The following is a 14,702-nucleotide window of genomic DNA, read 5'->3' as shown; positions in this document are numbered from 1 at the left end:
TCTCAACAAGCCTTCAAGCTTTGATAAGCCAAGTACAAGAGGTACTAAAGAAATTCAAGACGATCCGGAAAAGGCATCTATAGAATCATCTCCAAGCAAAGCTCGTAAAGAAGAACCGAAACCAAATACAAAAATTCACATATCTCAAAAACAACTTGCTGAGCAAACACATCAAAGGAACAGAAGGTACCAGAAGAATCTCAAAGAGAGAAAACAGTTTTGTAATTCTCAAAATGCTAATCACATTCACAAGGTATCGAATCCACAGACGAAAGTAAGCCCTCAGACAAATAAAGGTCCATGTACTCAGTATCAGTCTTGCAGCCAAACAAACTGAAGAAATGGTTTCGGTGTTGAATCGAGCAGTAATAAGAACCAAAAGACTAGCTTCACTCCTAAAGTCAATCAACAACCGAAGTTGAACCCAGTTAAGGATATCAAAGGAAAGGGAAAGCTAGTCTTGCACCCTGAAGTTCATGCCAAGAAGACGTTAGCTAACCCTAGGAATCAAAAGAAAAGTTTAAATGAGAATCAAAGCAAAAATAATTAGTCGGCTTTAGATATACCGAAACAAGAAAACAACAAAATCAAAGTTTTTACCATCAAAAGAAAAGATGAAACCACGTTAATAAAAAGAACATATTTGGTTGATCTTTTTGCTGCCATTCCTTGTCCTGTAAAAGGATCACGAGGACCCAAGAAACTTTGGGTTCCTAAATCTGCTTAAATTTTGCAAGTTATTAGTGACGAGCAGTTCGACGACGAATGATACATTGATTGTGGTTACTCACGTCACATGACAGGAAGGAAGGGAGAGCTAAGGGAGTTTCGGTCCCTTAAGGATGGTGGATGTGTCAAATACAGGAATAATTCATATAGCACAATCAAAGGCTAAGGAATGATTACAAACGGAGAATTCTCATTCTGAAAGGTAGCATATGTAGAGGGATAACAACACAATCTCATAAGCGTCTCTCAACTGGTCGTAGGAACTGTCTTGAAAGTTTCATTCGATGATGAAGGTTCTGAGATTGTTGAAAAGAAGACGAAGACTATCCTGTTAAAATCCAAGAGAAAATGAGAGATGTATCCTCTAAATCATAACCCAATTCGAGGAAAGCCAGTTGTATGCCTTTTTTCAAAATCACACTCTGATGAAAATTGGCTCTGGCACCGAAGGCTCTCACATCTCAACTTTAAGGATATCAACAAGTTGGTTATCGGTGATCATGTACGAGGACTTCCCCTCTCAAATTTGATAAGGAACACGTGTGCGTTGCATGAGAAATGGGAAAGAAAAGCTGAAAGAGTCATCCCACACGTGTTAACACAAAGATCGTTGAACCACTTGAACTTCTACACGTCGACTTGTGTGGTACTTAAGCGATCGAAAACATGTGTGGTAGTAAGTATATTTTGGTAATTATTGATGACTTTTCACGTTTCACTTGGGTTTTCTTTCTTAAACCGAAATCAGAGGCGACTCAAAAGCTTAAAGTATTTATAAAGCAAGTGGAACTTCAACTGCAAAAGGTGGTTAGAAACGTCCGAAGTGACAACGGGTTGGAATTTAAAAATCAAGAGTTCGAAGAATTTCTTGTTGATAAGGGAGTATCTCACAATTTCTCAGCTCCCTACACTCCACAACAGAACGACATAGTTGAAAGGTGAAACCGCTCTTTGTGTGAAGCAGCCCGAACCATGCTTAGCTTCACTTCCTTACCTTTGTACTTTTGGGCTGATGCAATAGCTATTGCCTGCTATACCCAAAACTGATCCTTCCTCAATAAGCGCTTTTCCATCACTCCATACGAAATCTTGAATAATCCCAAGCCAAACGTCAAATTCTTCCATGTGTTCGATTCAAGGTGCTTTATTTTCAATTCCAAAGAGAACCAAAACAAGTTCAATGTAAAGGCAGATGAAGGGATTTTTCTTGGTTACTCACTAACTTCAAAGGCTTATAAGGTTCTGAATAAGCATTCAAAGAAAATTGAAGAAACCTATTATGTCACTTTTGATGATGATTATGTGAAGAAACTTCAGTCAAGTAAAGGACCAACAGAGGAAATCTTTCCAGCATCTGGTCAAGTCTAGGTCCCAATTTCCAATCCATTTAAAGAATACATGTTGCTCTTTAACGAACCAGAGAGAGAAATTAATTCTGAGACAAAGGCAGCTGACAACAAGATTGACAACTTGAAGAATATTATCGATGAAGCAACAAGAGAAATGGAAAGTGAACATAAAAGACCAACCGAACAGCCAGGTCCAAGCGAACCTCCAAAAGAAAGCTCTATATTCCAGGGGGAGGGTTCATCCACACCAGATAACCCTGATTCGTCTTTCTAGGGATAAAATCCATCACAAGCAAAGACTCATGACGTCCTATTCGAGGGGGATCATTCTGATCCTGATGTTGAAATCGTCTCATCATTCGAGGGGGAGAATCATAATACGAATGATGATTCAGATTTTCAATTAGAATTGGACAAGGAAATCAATGCCGAATTGAATCCCACCTATGATCCAAACTACCCTCCTCTCACAAAATGGACAGGAGATCATCCAAAAACTCAAGTAATTGGTGAATCATCTGAGGGAGTCCTCACTCAGTCTCATATTAAAGTGAAGCAAACTGCTCTGTTCTCTCAAGTAGAATTTTGCATGTTTAACTCATTCTTCTCAAAAATAGAACCGAAACGGTTAATATTACACTCGATCACTCAGATTGGGTACAGGAAATGCAAGACGAACTCCATGAGTTTGAGCAAAATCGATTTTGGAGATTAATTCCCACACCAAAGGGCGCATCCGTAGTTGGATTAAAATGGGTTTTCAAAAACAAAATGGACAAAGAAGGGAATGTGATTCGTAATAAAGCAAGGTTGGTTGTAAAGGGATACTGTCAGGAAGAAGGTATAGACTATGAAGAAACCTTCGCCCCTGTAGCAAGGTTAGAATCAGTGCGAATCAAGTGTGCATTCCTGAATGGAGAATTAGAGGAAACTGTGTATGTTGAGCAACCACCAGGTTTCTTGAATGAAATGTATCCTGGTCACTACTATATTCTGGATAAAGTCATCTATGGGTTAAAGCAAGCTCCTAGAGCCTGGTATGAAACCCTTACTTGATTTCTAAAAATGTCCAAGTTTAAACAAGGTTCGGTTGACCCAACCTTCTTTCACAAGAAAGAGGGTGACCACTTAATGATCGTCCAAATTTACATTGATGACATCATCTTCGGTTCCGCAAATCCCAGTCTAACAGCTGAATTCAGGAAGTTGATGGAGACTAAGTTTGAGATGAGTTCAACAGGTCCAATTAACTTTTTCCTTGGCTTGAATATTAGACAGGGACCTGAAGGCATATTTATTAATCAGGAGGCCTACACGAAGACACTGCTAGCAAAGTTTGGCATGATGGGAGATTCCAAAGTAAAGGTTCCTATGACATTTGGAACGAAGTTAACACCATCTTTGGAGAAACCGGCTATTGGTATGACTCTCTATCGGCGAATTATAGGTTCTCTAATGTATCTAACAGCTAGTAGACCAGACATTATGTTTTCTGTTTGTTACTATGCTAGGTTCCAGGCTAATCCACGCGAACCTCATATGGTGGCTGTTAAGAACATCTTCAGATATTTGAAGCGAACCACTTTTATCGGTCTATGGTATCCTGCTAAATTGGGATTTTTCGTACAAGCATTCTCTGATGCCGATCTTGGAGGATGCGGTTTGGACCGAAATAACACTACAGGGGGATGTCAATTACTAGATTGTAAACTTGTTAGCTGGCAGTCCAAGAAAAAAACATGTGTTTCACTATCCATAGTCGAAGCTGAATATATTGTTGCAGCATCTTGCACTTCCCAGGTCATTTGGACCCAAAGTCAATTAAGAGATTATGGCCTAAATATGAAGAAGATTCCTCTTTATTGCGAGTCTGAAAGCGCCATCAAAATCTGTCATAATCCAGTGCAGCATTCCAAGACGAAACACATAGCACTGCGATATCAATTCATCAAGGATCATGTAGAAGATGGGAATTTTGAAATTCACTTCGTTCGGTCCTCTGATCAATTGGCTGACATCTTTACTAAGGCCTTTCCTGAAGCATCGTTTAATAAAATACTACAAGGCTTAGAAATGATGGAAGCTGAATCAGTTCCAAAACCACAATCATTTCATTAAGTATAACTTTCGCTTTCGCTTTCATAAAAATTCTCTAACAACCGATATGAGCCGAACGCTCGGTCTATTCCGGCTCCTAATTTTTGTGGAACCGAAATGAACCGAAGGCTCGGTCTATTTTGCCTTTTATATTTTTTCAAAAAGAGCGATTGTTACATCTTATGGTTTGGATCTTACATATCTTTTGTATACTTTGTATATCTTTTGATTACTTTACTTTATGCCTTCAATTCAGTTACAAAACTCAAAAATATTTTCTTTTATGTTTTTATTTCTTTTTCAGAAAATTCACAAAAATCAAAAATATTTTCTTTTCTGTTTTTATTTATTTTTCAGAAAGATTTTATAAAATCCAAAAATATTTTCTTTTTGTGATGAAGACTGGGGAAGGTATAACATTCTTTATCTATATACTAGCTAAGTGTCTCTAGAAGCATGTTGCTGCATGTCGACCAAAGCCTCCAAGACTTTGAGTGAAGCCTTACTGATTCGATATATAGCAATCACTTCTTCCCAATTAGGCTGATAAAATCACTGAATTCATGAGCTACCTTACTCTTCCCACATTAAGTTAAAAGTTATCTTCTTGGTCCCTTTTAAATAGCAGTGATACTTATGGTTCTTTAACCAAGCACTCTTATTTCTTCATCTCATTTCGGTTCATAATCGTAACCCTTGAGACTCTCAGCATCTACCACTGAGGTTTATGGTTACACAACATCTGTGTTGATGATCTTAGTTTCGTTTCACCACGTGCTAAGTGAGACTCGAAAACCAATGCCTTAAACGAATTGACGGTCTATACTTTAAAATCTTTTTATTTTTGTGAGATCTTTTTGAATTGTCTAACACCATGATTTTTCTTCCCAAAAGATCCAGTTTTTATTATTATTATTTTTTTAAGATTTCAACATCACTCTCACTGAGTCACTGAATATATTATCTCACATACTTATTCAACAGGCCACACTGGTCTCACAGGTACTTCATCCAACTTTCGGTCTTCTGTTAAGTACTGAAGTTTGGTTGAAGCGAAGCCACCCATTATAGCTTAGATTTGAAAATATGCCTTTAAATGTTTCTTAATAAGCATTTGATCATATATCAACGGGAAACCACACAGACACTTCTAAGTCTCTCTTGACTTTGAAGGAAGCGATTCGTGCACGGGATCCATAGTTTCATGTCTATATAGACATCACTTAAATCCCAAAAATAATTTTCTCTATATCTTTTCGATTGGCACACTCTTGCATGAAGATCTTTATCATTTTTCACAAGTCTTGATCGTGGTACAAACTGGTAATTCTCAAATACAGCGCTTGGTTCAATTTGTTGTGGTCATACACTCTATTAAGAGCGAAGAGTAAATATATATGAAGCGAAAGGATGAATCGACATCTCATAGGGAATTTGGATCATTTCAAAATTTAAAGAAAAGATGAAAGGATAAGGTTTTAAAGGCGCATGAAATTGAATCGTTTCCATTCTCACTCCTCCTGACACACTTTTCGGGGCAACAATTGTCAAATCGCGCTTTTTCAGGCGATACATCAGCGGATTGTGCACCCATCACTCTAGATTTTTCTCTCACATGGTAATGGTATAAAGCGATTTCTCAATTTCCGTTTATACTCTTATCACTTCCAAATCCTCTCAAGAGCTATACGACGTATTCTCTCTCTATTGCTCATCTTTTTCTTCAAGAATCATCAATGGCGGATTCCTGTTCAGTTCATGAACAAAGTGCCCAGTCATCTCTTCTCACAATCAAACCAAATCAGAACCTCATCATTGATCTATCACCGTTCCAGTGTGATCCATATATGCTGCAAGTGGTTGAATGCCTCAAATATTCACCACTTGTTGTTGCACTAACCAAGGTGGAGTACGTTCCAATGTCGTTACTTTCTCAAGTCTACTCAACTGTTGTCTATGACAAGGTCAAGGAGAGGATCTTCTTTGGGATCTTCAATCACAAAGCGCCGATTTACAAAACTCGATTCTGCTTGTTACTAAGGATGGCTATCGACGATTCCATGATCAACCTTGTTACCGTTTCTACTACTCAACTCTTCTCAATGTTTTATGATATGGGGTATACTGAGGTTCTCACCACTGTTACAAACTTCAAGAAGTCGTTCCTTCCTCCTCAGTGGAATGGAATTTTTACCCTCCTCTTCAAAGGCTTTTCGAAGAGGGTTGCTGGTTCAGATGGGGCAAGCAAGGCGTTGATGACCCTTCTTTATGGTCTGTACCATGGGGTTAACATGGACATTCGATCCATCTTATGGTCGCAACTGGTTCAAAATCTCAGTTCTGCTTCTCACTACTCTGAAATCTCTTGTGCTAGGTTTTGGACTCTAGTCACTCACTGGGCGATGGAGAAATTTCAAGTTCCAACAATGGTTGATTCCTTAATGCCATCAATTGCTATCTTTCACACGACGAAGATAATCATTTCTGATCCATCAAAGTTCATATTTATTAGTTCTGTTTCGGAACCAATGTATCGTTGTGTGTCCGCTGAAAGCAAACTGATGAATGAGTACAAGGATCTCCCCCCTTCAGGACCAAGGCAACTTAATCCTAAAATGCAAAGTTCGCTGGACGCAGCAGACAAACCAGCGAAATAAGGGAAGAAGCCTGAAAAGAAAGGGGAAAAGGAAGGTCAATCCTCTAAAGTTTCAACTCCCAAGAAGCGAAAGCCTGAGCAAGCTGCTCCTTCGGCTCCAAAGAAACGAAAGACTAAGTAGAAGGCCTACAAACCAAAGGCTCCTTCATCGAGTGACTCGGACTATGTTCCATCTGATCCACAGCCTGAACCCGAATCTGGTGATGATGATGTCTCTTAACACGAAGGATGACTTAGAGGTAATTCACATCCTCCCTCACCAGATCATGAAGGTTACCGAAACTCACCTCCTCTTTCTCTTACCCAATCAGTTCCAAATACTACTGTTTCATGTCCTCCACCCATTTCTACAACCACTACAACCTCAATTCCAATTCCCACTCCTTTATTCATTGATGTTACTGTTGGGTTTTGAGCATTCTAACACTTCCTAAGTGAACATGCAACCCTAAATACCTTGGATCTATGCTTTCTCTATTATACATGCAAATAAGAACATCCAAGGTATTATCCTAATCTAGCATACAAAAACTATGAATGTAACAAGATAGAATACATACCTCTTGATGTAGCTTGATGTCTTCAAGCTTTAAGAGCTTAGCCCCAATAGTGTGGAAGCCTCAAGTGGAATCACAAATCACCGAGACACCTTGGAATACTTTAGAGAATATGATTACTTGGTTCTCTCTAGTGAAATTGGCTAGCCCTTTTTTAGTGTATCCACACTAGTGCCAATTTCACCAACCAAGGACATCTTTATATAGTATGGAGAATAGGGTTAAACCCATGACCTTTCATTTCATATGATCCATGGGTTAAACACTCCATGGACTATCCATGAAAGCTTAGCTCAACCTAAATGAACTTGGCCCATTCCATATATACAAGAGTCCATATTTAATTAGTTCATTTTGATCACTTAATTAATTCTAAATTAATTCTTGATCAATACTAATTAAATAATATGATTCCATATTAATATATTAGAACTTATAATATATTAATATTAATCATAAACATACTATTCTCAAAAGATTATCCATATAAATTATGTCGGTGAAGTGCAACCCAAATGGACCATGTCGGGTCGGGTCAAGTACATACCAAATATAGTTATGGACTTATACATTAATCCAACAGTCTCCCACTTGGATAAGTCTAAAACTATTATTGCGTATGACTTCAAACCTAACTGGCAATCGTAGCTCTTAAAGCCGCTGTCAAACTCTGACCTTGTAGATGAACTCTGAACTTTGTCAATGACTTGTCCATTAGATAAGGGATCATATATTCCTCCATTCTAGATATCATATGGACTGAGACATGGATTATAATCATTCTCTCTGTCCATTTGTTGTTTCCCGATTTCCGATTTATGACGACTGACTAATTGAACAAATCAAATCAGTCCTGGCCCGGCCGAGCACTTCCATTTGTCATCATCAAATCATCGAGGGGCCCACATATATCGCTTTTATCCCGAAGGTAAAAGGAACGGATAAACTTCGACTCATATGGCTTGTTCTACTACTTGTTGAATCATACACAAAGGCACGTTTTATAACACCGAGTTACCGTATGCGTTTTCATGCAATCGATGTACTATCAACTCATAGTAACAACTCATATCTCTAGGTTTGAAGAATATAAGATATTATCGTCTCATGATCACTCATGATAAAATCCATGAAGTGATTCCAATGAGCGCGGGTTGAATCCAATACTCAGAACTTATGAGCACTCATGAGTGTTGTAGCCCCTTGTCCAACACCTTAGACCTCTACAAGCCAACTCATGACAGTCTTAATTCATATCTACTTCCAACATATGACCGACTGTGGATGATTTGAATAACTTAGTCATTCCGGAAGAATAACCCAGTTTATTCGGGAAGTCAAAACATGCAAAATGAAACACAATAATAATTGAATCCAATATGGTATCAACCCTTTGAACATAAATAAAACACCTTTTATTTATCACCATATGATTACACATTATTCATTGTATACTGTTTCAGCTATCAACTTTATTCTTGAATTTAAAACAATAGTTGTCCCATGCTCCAAGCATGTACACTATGTTTTCTTAAACACTAGTCATGCCATACACCAAGTATGCATACTATGTTTGTCTATGATCTTTACTTTGTGAACTAGATCAATTGAACATAACATCAATGATTCTCTTTTCACACTCCCAAATCCTTACTGAAAATGCAAGAATTCCAAATTCATGCCATTTACTGAAATCTGTTAGATTCTAAACTTATATGCATTGATCCTCTTGTAACGATTATGCACAAACTCACAAAGACTTGGCAACAATCATTACAGAGTATTCCAAAGGAGATCAACTCCTTGGAAATATCCTTCTTCCATTAGGTTTCCTTAATCTTACACAGATTGAAAATTCTAACTTTGAAACATTTCCAGATTCCATTTTGACTATCACTTCTGAAAAAGAGTTGCCTCCTTATAGATTATGTCAATATGGTCCTTCCAGAATTATCACTGTACTTCCAACCGTCCTTGAGCAAGCAATCTTTTGTAAACCTTAGATTGTTCACGACAATTGTTTAATCCTTTTAGTCATATCCAGTTCTAAACCTTTTCCCTTCTTAATGCCCCAGGCATTTGGAAAATTTTAGAACGGATGATTATAGCACATGTAATCGATCCTATATCCGAAGCATATGGGACACGATTCATGATGTCTCACATAAAGACTAAACCAGTCTTTTGCTATAACACTTCCATTTCTATTTGCCAAGTTCTCATAATTCAGATTATGAAAAGGGATGCCATAATCATAATCGAATTTTAGAACACAAATAATGGACCCATATACAGAATTTCCTTATGTTGAGCCATTCCAACATGAAATTCATATATATCCTTGACTAAATGATTAAAACCTCACGATCTAAGCTTATAGATTTGAGATGAAGTATAATTTCCTCTCCCTTAATTATAGCAAAACAATTTTTCCCAATTGAAACCTTTTGTTTTCTATAATTAACATTGCTAACTTGCAATATTTATCATAATTATCATGCTCCCACTAACATGATGATTATTAGCATAACACTTATGCTCCCACTAGCTTTGACATGTACTCAGAAATCAGCTGACTTTCTCACAAAAGTTCAGATTTCTGATACAAGATTGTTTTGATAAAACTTTATCAAAATCATACACCTTCCCTTAGATAGCACACTTGTGTATCTAAACAATTATGAAGAGGTATGCCGTAATCATAATGGTTAGACCTTTTTGCCACTTCTCACAAGTCCAGGTTAGTGTGCCGGTAAACCACACACGCTCCACTAACGACTTTGAGAATGCAAATATCACAATTGCTATCTAGCTAAAATCTACTTAGTGAAAGTGTTTCCTCACCATCATTTTCATGAATCAGAGAGAAACCTTATGACACTTAGATTTGCTGGTGTATGTGTTCTTATCCATGTGAATTGTCATAACCATAGTCACAAGACAAGGATAATGACAAATCCAAACTCATATGGATTGAACTCAATCTTAATTTCTTGCCACCTGGCAGCTCAAGGGCCTGCCATTGCTTCCAAGTTGTTGTGCAACAAACTGAGAACTCTAAGAACTCATATGCAAAGCCAACTTTAACTGGAATGGGCACAGATATGTCAACACGATAGGTTATAAACCTCAAGTCGTGTGCTAGTGAAGAACTTTAGGTTCTATTCTTGATTAGTTCTTGAGACTTTCAAGACCTTTAAGACTCCCACTGTCCTCTTGACCTATAAGACTTCCTTGTCAAACATCCAAGAGACAGTGCGGATTCTAATCAAGACAAACACTTCACACAATTGGCCTAAGTTGGTCTTTGTTTTATCCAAAACATCACAACTTACCAATTTCAAATGTACAAGAGTAGAAAACTTTTACTCTTACATTTGACAAGTGTTTTAAACCTTCTTTAAGACATGTCACTCAAAATACAATCTTGGAGTATGACTCTAAGACTTGTATTGCAACGAAGTATGACTCATCTTCTTGATTTAACCATTTCAACAATTCAAGTTCCTCTTCTTAGTCATAAGAATGCACTAATATTTTCCTTAGAGAACTAATTTTGATATGGTTTCTTAATCATTAAGATGATCACAAAACTGATACTTAAGTACTCTCCCATCTTTTCAGATTTGAGAAACTTTTATCCTTCTGCCTAATTTGATTCTTCTTATTCGCTCTGCCATACATTGGAACCTTTTCCAATGTCTCAGAGTTACACTTAAGCTTGTAAGTATAATCATATTTACTGAGCTTTAGTAAACTATGACGAATAGTCTTATCAAACTTTTGTGGTGGACTTAATCAGTGTACAAGAATGTGTACTTGATCCCTTAGTCCTTTACTTGACTCACACATCCATGTGAACAAGTAATTAGTCTTAATTTTTCCAATACTTGAAAGTTCTCATTCATCATGCTATACAACTTGCATGATTCCAAGTTCCGGTCCAATTGAAACTTGGGTGATGAGAATCTTTCCTTATTTGGTAAATCTAGACATTACCACAAATGAAAGAATCAATTTCATATTTCCACTCTTGCTCTTAATGGAATCATATAAGCAACAATTTTTCCTCAAATGCCATTATAAGGATATTTTAAAATAAATAAAATCAAAAATTTTCCTTTATTTTAAAACTTTGCGGAAAAACTTGTCCTTACAATTCATATGAAAACTTGTTGTTATCTATTCCTAAGCAATATCTCATAACTCCTGAGAAGTAGCTCAAGAATCCGATCTTCAAACTATGCGATAGAAATCCATCTATGCGATCAGATTCAGCATATTCCTTCTTTAAGTTTCTTCACTTTTCTTTGATTCTTAAAACATCACCATGTGACCCAGTCACATCATGTATCAAGAATCTCAGAATAGAAACTTAACAGAGTTAGATAGTGGAATTTACCTGAAGTAGAGTCAAACTTATTGACTTTAACATCCTTAGGTAAATTTGGCAGCTTCGCAACCAATGCCCCTTCCTTTGGCAATATAAACATATGGACCCTTTGATAATGGTACACGAGACTATCACAGACTTAGCTTTTCTCTTTACCATTTGGTCAACCGAGTTGATTATGGCCGATCCCTATCCACTGGGAAGAGAGAGCTTTACTAGATATCCAATGTCATCATTGTCAATGTCCATAAAGTTTTAGGAAGTTGATCTTAGCAAATAGATAAGATCATTAAGGGTCTTGTCATAGTCTGTTTCATAGGTGTCCCAAAGGAACTCACTATGTGACTTAGAAAGTGATTGAACCACCAACTTTCTCAAGACTTTGACACCCAACTCTCCCGGCTTGTCAATATGTGACTACATCTCCAAGATGTGACCACACCTAGACCTTGCCTTGCCAATAGGGCTTGAGTGACCTTAAACTTTTTTGAGAACATGTGGGTTAGGGAGAATAGTTAGAGGAGGAGAAAGAAGTATGATATCCATGGGACATCATCTTCATTAGGAAACCTTGTTTCAAAAGATTTGGGAAGATCATAGGTGTCTAAACCAGACATCTTTTGGGAGATATTCAAGATAGTTGATTTTAAGTCCTTAATATGACACCCAATATGAAATATTAAGGCTAGGACCCAACAAACTATTTTATAACTTAGAAGAGGTATGTCGTAATCCAAGCTATAAAATATTTGAAGGTAGGTGAATGACGATTCACCAATTTCCACCAAGATAAACGAAATGTATTATTAGGTTTTAATTGGTTGTGAAACTCCTAGATCTTTGAGATTCATTGAACCTTTCAAAGGCATGTTTCAATCTCGAGTGTGCCCTTCAGGTTTTGTGACTGGGATGCCGAGGATCACAAAACAAGGTGTGAAGTAACCATGCAAATCACTTGGTACCCTTAATAAATTACCCCTCAATCGATGTGCCGGTTAACCACACACGCTCCATCGATACTATGATAAATATTAAGTCACCCTTTACCTACCTTGTTAAGTCCAAGTTAGTGTGCCGGTTAACCACACACGCTCCACTAACGACTTAGACAAAGTGTAAAGTGTAATTTCATGGGTTAGCACCTTATTCACATTTTTCCTAAGTAACTAAGATTGGGTATTATTAAGAGTTTAGTTACTTAGTATTATCATTAATACTTTTAATGAAGGGAGAATTCTAGTCCTGTCAAACCCGTTCGGCTAACGACCCTCCACCAGTCAAGCAAGCGGTGGGTGAGAGTGGACACCCATTAAGTTGCCATTTTATAGGCAACAACCTTATACCCACCTTATAGACCGGCTTCGTGAATGAGGCGTACTAGCGGTAAGACTGACTTTACTCTTATACATATATATATTATTAACTTATAATATTATAAAGTATAAGGGTTGAATTTTAACTTTTAAAATTCTAAGGGCTAACTTGGAATTAAAGTATTCATAAGTGAAAACTTTTCAAATTCCAAAACTTGAGGGCAAGTTTTGAAACTATTCAAAACTAATTAATTCCATAACTTATGTGTTTAAAGTAGTTTTAATCCAAAAACTCTTCAAGTTCCATAACTTGAGGACAAGTTATGGAAGACTTTAAACTAATAAAAGAAGTAACTTTTTCTTTATTTTATAACTTATGGATTTAATTATGGTTACATATTTTTCTTTAATGAAGTGACTCTTGAACTTCCATAACTTGAGGACAAGTTTGGAGTCATAAAAAATTATTCAATGACACAAGACTCTTCATTTTGTAACCATTGCCAACTTTTATGAGTTTTATGAGTCTTAAATGTGACTTTTCATGTAACTTGAGGACAAGTTACACAAACACATTTTATACTCAACTCTTAGATTAAAATGGATTGAAAACAACTATTTCAATTAACTTTTCTATTAATCTAAGCAACTCATAAGAACAAGATAATTCAAATCAAACTTTTTCATGTAATTAGTCTAAACCTTAAACTAATACAAAACATGAATCTATTGACAATTATCTTTGAAAATGGATTAGCATGAACATTACCACATCAAAAAACATGTTTATAAGTTCAAAAACAACTTAGGGTAATGTTCCTAGTCCATTTCTAGCCAAAAAAAATCGAGTTTATGCTGTCTGGGGGTCCAACTCGTCGAGTCCATGAACCAACTCGGCGAGTTGGATCGAATTCATCACTTTTTAGGCATGGACTCACCGAGTCTCCTGATGGACTCGCCGAGTCTGATGACCAGACAGCAAGAAATTCGATTTTTTAAGCATTTTTGCAAGTATAACAAGAAAACAAGCCTAGGCTCTGATACCACTGTTGGGTTTTGAGCATTCTAACACTTCCTAAGTGAACATGCAACCCTAAATACCTTGGATCTATGTTTTCTCTATTATACATGCAAATAAGAACATCCAAGGTATTATCCTAATCTAGCATACAAAAACTATGAATGTAACAAGATAGAATACATACCTCTTGATGTAGCTTGATGTCTTCAAGCTTTAAGAGCTTAGCCCCAATAGTGTGGAAGCCTCAAGTGGAATCACAAATCACCAAGACACCTTGGAATACTTTAGAGAATATGATTACTTGGTTCTCTCTAGTGAAATTGGCTAGCCCTTTTTTAGTGTATCCACACTAGTGCCAATTTCACTAACCAAGGACATCTTTATATAGTATGGAGAATAGGGTTAAACCCATGACCTTTCATTTCATATGATCCATGGGTTAAACACTCCATGGACTATCCATGAAAGCTTAGCTCAACCTAAATGAACTTGGCCCATTCCATATATACAAGAGTCCATATTTAATTAGTTCATTTTGATCACTTAATTAATTCTAAATTAATTCTTGATCAATACTAATTAAATAA

This window comes from Lactuca sativa, chromosome 5, assembly GCF_002870075.4.
Source record: "Lactuca sativa cultivar Salinas chromosome 5, Lsat_Salinas_v11, whole genome shotgun sequence".
Classification (NCBI taxonomy): domain Eukaryota; kingdom Viridiplantae; phylum Streptophyta; class Magnoliopsida; order Asterales; family Asteraceae; genus Lactuca; species Lactuca sativa.
This window is presented reverse-complemented; position numbering follows the sequence as displayed.